The 5,259-nt window shown below is 35.4% G+C and overlaps 1 protein-coding gene across 2 annotated transcripts in view; it reads left to right on the top strand.

Moving 5' to 3' along the window:
* LOC138900687 (uncharacterized mitochondrial protein AtMg00810-like) overlaps positions 1-5,259 on the top strand; it is a 65,686-nt gene that overhangs the window by 7,603 nt on the left and 52,824 nt on the right. The window lies entirely within an intron of this gene.

Below are 5,259 nucleotides of genomic sequence, written 5' to 3'. Positions count from 1 at the left end.
TTGATGGTGACTAAAAACAACTTCTATAGAAAGGAGTCGTGAGAATTTGAAAAAATTATATTAACCTTGAATGTCTCTTAAAACGTAATAACCAATTTGATAATAACGGTTAAATTTACTTTAAAATTAAGTGTTCAAGAAGAACCGTACAAGTAGAAGATAATGGAGTAGCACTTTAATGGGAATAGGGCAAAAAATGTCCCTCAACTATAGAAAATAAAATAAATTTGTCCTCCATTTGAATTGGGTCCAAATATTGTCCTTAGCTAGCGTTTGGATATCGATTTGGTTAAAACTTAAAAAAATGAGTTTTTGAAAGTTGAAATTGTGTTTGAACGTGCATTTTACTTGAAAATAATTTAATGTTTTGTGAGTAGAAAATTTTAAAAACTACTTCAGAGTTGTTTTTGGGATTTGAAAATTTTATTTTCAAAATCTGCCAAACAGTGTTAAAATCGGTAAACAAACATGTTTGAAAATAAAATTTGAAAGAAAAGCTCCTAAATTCTATGGTCGGGACTCCTTCAATTGTGGAAAATAGAATGAATTTGCTCTTTTGTTTGAGAATTTTATCCTAAGTCTTATCGTTAGTGGATTGGCTTACAATTATCATCTAAAGCTAACGAGATTTACTTATTTTTTATCAACCCTTTTATTTTAGGGTCAAGGTTTAGGCTTCTATTCTATAATGATAAGAGGAAGAATGAAAAGAAACATGTAAAAAAAAAAAAATCTTCAGAAAAACACATTAAAATTAGAGAAAATATCTTTGCAAATGACTTATAGAATAATGTTAAAAGTTCCTAAAAATATTTGCCTCAACTGAAGGATGCTTTTCAAAATTGAATTAATAAAAATTTGATTAAAAGATCAACAATGTATTAAGAAAGATTAAATGAATTGATTATATTTTCAATTCATAAAGAATTATTGAGTGTGTGTGCGTGTTTTATGTGCGTGAGGGTCTTGCTAACCTACTACACGAAGGTAATAGGTTAGCAATATCCCCATTTTTTCTTTGAATTAAATGCCCCTGACATTACACGAGCAACATATTAGTAAGATGGGTTTTACTGTCTTTTTAAGCAGAATGTAAATTCAATTCTCCTTCCTCTTTCTTTTTCTTTTTCTTTTCTTCTCTACCTCATCAATGGGTGACTCCACCGGCAGCAACAAATGTAAAATAGAGAAGTAGAGGGTGTTTGGCTTTAACTTATAAGCTGGTCAAATTGACTTATAAGTACATGTTGTGAAAGATCGTGGGTTAACTAGCGCACAATCACACACAAAGCAAATAAAGAAGAAAAATCAACACAAGGATTTAACGAGGTTCGGCTAAGCCTAATCCTCAAGGCAGAAACATAGAGAGTTTTTCACTATGAATGAGAAGAAAAACACAATACAATCTACAGAATTCTCAACTACAACCCTTATATATAGATCCCATATAGTCCCAAACCTATAAAAGAAAGGTTTCCTAATTTGACAAGGACAATAGGTTTTCTTTTCCCAAATCTATTAGGACAATGAGTTTGCCTAAACCTATAGGGATTATGGGTTTCCTAAAAATACAAGGAAATAATTCAAGCAACAAAATAACAAATCTTCCCCTTGGCTTGAATTCTCTTCATCAACATAAACAACGTCTCTCTACCTTGCCCTCAGCCCTCGCAAGGGCTCTACCCATTGACGCGCACATCAACCAAGTCTAGGCAATGCCTAAACTTGTTAAGAGACTCAATCTCTTCAGCCATAGCACTAATCAGTCGATTTGGTTCTGTACCCGGAATAGCTTCTGGATAGCTATAACACTCAAACGCATCAATGGTCTCTGCAACTGCCAAAGCAAATCCCACATGATTCGTGTATCCAAGAAAATTCCCATCAACTACGTATGCAAACATTTGTGGTCGGTTGATCACTCTCTTCTCTCCGCCTGTTGCAATGCTATATGGTTGATGTTGCACAAGTGCATTAATATTATCATCTTGATCAATATTTTGCACCTTCTCCACTTCCTCTACTTTAGAACTACTGGGCTGAGCTAGTGGAGATTCAATTTCTAGCTCTATGCGGTCACTGACACCACAATTTGTTTCTGCTATTGCCTTCTCCCTCTGGATGTCCAGTGAGGCAGATTCATTAAATGTTACATCCCTACTGATAATTAGCCCTGGAGTCTTTTGATCTATGCACCATAACCTATAATCATTCACTCTTGCATACCCTAGAAATATGCACTTCTTTGCCCTCGGCTCAAGTTTTTCATCCCTCGCATGAGCATAAGCAGGACAACTAAATATCCTTAAATTTGAATAATCAGCAGGCGAACCGGACCATACCTCAAAAGGAGTTTTGAACTCAATAGTTGTGGATGGAGATCTGTTGACCAAATAACAAGCTGTATTGATTGCTTCAGCCCAAAAATCCTTGCTAACACATGAGTGTGAAAGCATGCTTCGTGCCCTAACACAAAGCGTTATGTTCATACGTTCTGCAATACCATTTTGTTGTGGTGTTCCGACACAAGTGCGGTGTCTCACTATGCCCTCTCTGCTGCAGAAATTATCGAACTCAGAATTACAAAATTCCAACCCATTGTCAGTTCGAAGACGCTTAACTTGTCTTTCCGTCTGCCTCTCAACCATCGTCTTGCATTTTAACAAATGTCGGAAATGCCTCATCTTTTGTTTTCAGAAAATACACCCACACCATCCTTGAGTAATCATCAATCAAAGTCATAAAATACATGGCACCACTCTTGGAGGGAACTCTGTTTGGACTCCACAAGTCTGAATGTATATAATCTAACTTGTCTCTGGTCTTGTGCTCGGCCTTCTTGTTGAACTTTGCCCTTGTCTGTTTACCAAACATACAATGCTCACAAAAATTCAAAACTTGATTTCTGTACCCATTCAGCAAATTCTGCTTACTCAACAAAGACAATCCCTTATCACTCATATGACCAAGTCACAAGTGCCACAACTGAGATTGATTCAGATCACTTTTCCCAGAAGCTACAACAGCTTCCCCTTCAACTACACTGGCCTGAAGTTGATATAATTTAGAATGCAGTTTACTCTTCATGAGAACCATAGAGCCTTTACACAATTTAAGTATTCCATTCTCGGAGTGAAACTTATACCCTTGATCATCCAATGTCGAAAGAGAGATCAAATTTCTCTTTATCCGAGGAACATGCCAACACTCAATATTTCTGATAATTCCATCGAACATTCTAAATTTGATGTTACCAATCCCCTCTACTGGTAATGGATTGTCATCTCCCGTGTAGACAGTCACATTGATCTGCTTGTAAGTTGCAAACCAATTCTTGTGTGGACACATGTGAAAAGTAGCACTAGAATCAAGAATCCAGGAATTCTGCCCATGACTAGAACTCTAGCACAGACTTCCCCTACATAATCACTATCATCAGAATTATTGCCAGTATCAATAATATTTGCCGAATTATCTTTTTTCTGCTTCCCTCCTTTCTCCTTCAGCTTAGGACAATCTCTCTTGTAGTGATTTTGCTCCCCGCACTCATAATAGTTTTGCTTCCTTGCTCTAGACTTTGATCTGGCGGTTGACATTTTTCTGTTAAAGTCATTTTGTTGTGTTCTTCCTCTACTCACAAGACCCTCACCCTCAATTTTGTTGTCCGGAAAGCTCTTTTTCAACTCTTTAGATTTTAGTGCATTACTAACATCTTCCAGTGAAATACTGTCTTTCTCATACATAAGTGTATCGGCAAAAGTATCATAAGTCGGTGGTAAAGAACATAACACTATCAAGGCCTGATCCTCACTCTCAATTTTGATATCCTCGTTCTTCAGGTCCATTATAGTTGAATTAAACTCATCAATGTGTGTTTTAACAGGTGTACCTTCGTTCATATGGAGATTGTATAACCTCTTTTTCAGCTAGAGGCGATTTTTCAGCGATTTTTTATAATACAGATCTTCCAGCTTCTTCCATGCTATTGCTGTAGAAGTTTCTTTAGCAATTTCCCAAAGAACGCTATCTGTAACGCTCATGAAGATCGTATTCAAAGCTCTCTCCTTCAGGTCTGCCTTCTCTATCTCTTTCATCTCTTCCGAAAAATCCTCATCAATTGCCTTCCATAACCCTTGTAACACATGGACGATTTCATCCTAATCTTCCATAGACTCAAACCGGAAACCCCGTCAAATTTCTCTACTTCGTACTTTGTTGAAGATGATGACGACATCTTACCCTAGATTATATGTAGAAACTCACGCCGAGCATCGACATCACTACGAGCGAAACCATTCGAAATAGACGACAGGTTGTCATCAGTTGCCTGGCGCCCACCACGATCCAACGGATTAAACGCGTTGAAAAGTAATTTCCTCTCATTCACCACAGTCAACTGCGCCTCGAACAGCCGAACCACTCAACCACTGACATGATAGAATTATTTGGTGACGTTGATGACGATTCTTACTCTAATTTTCCCATTTCCGTTATTTTTATCCACTATTGGTTTGGTGTTTAAAGCATGGCCTAATTTCTAAAATAATTAGTTATTTACAAAAATACCCTCTAGATTCTTTAACTTTATAATTTTATTGCAACAATTTTATTACCCTCCGCGTTCTTTACTTTCCCTAAAGCCAACTTTTTTTACAGGGGAGCAAAGTGAAAAGAGAAACTAATAAATATTAAAGGTTAAAGAGAAGAAAATTTAATTGCTATGACATATAATATAAAATATCAATTATTAATAAAATGGGTAGATTTTAACAAATAAAGAAAATTTCAGTTTATACTTTGAACGAATTCATAATCAAATTTAGTATTAAATATGGTGTGTTTTTAGTATAGTGGAATGCTAAAGGGGAAAAATTAATTAAAATATCACAATATAAATAAATATATATAAAATATGGCGGAAAGTATTTGGAATAGGCTTTAAGGAATTTGAGGGATAAATATGTATTTAACAATGTTTATGCAAGTACTAAAATTCTTGCATTGCTAATAGCCTAATACCATGGTTTACTATATATTAGTTATAAATAAGATAATGCCAAATAGGATACATGAGCTGAAAAAATATACCAAACAATAGATTAGTAATGCAAAAAGCTAATATTTGCATTGTTTTTTCTAGTACCTCCTACCAAACTACCCCTTAGTGTTGTTTAACCTCCTATAGCAAGTTAATTACATTTTAGTGTAATTGTTTTGTCAAGCAAGATACCTATTGTATAAATAATTCCTATACCTGTT

This window comes from Nicotiana tomentosiformis, chromosome 11, assembly GCF_000390325.3.
Source record: "Nicotiana tomentosiformis chromosome 11, ASM39032v3, whole genome shotgun sequence".
Taxonomy (NCBI): Eukaryota; Viridiplantae; Streptophyta; class Magnoliopsida; order Solanales; family Solanaceae; genus Nicotiana; species Nicotiana tomentosiformis.
The sequence above is the reverse complement of the archived record's forward strand: the minus strand, read 5'-3'. Positions and strand labels throughout refer to the sequence as shown.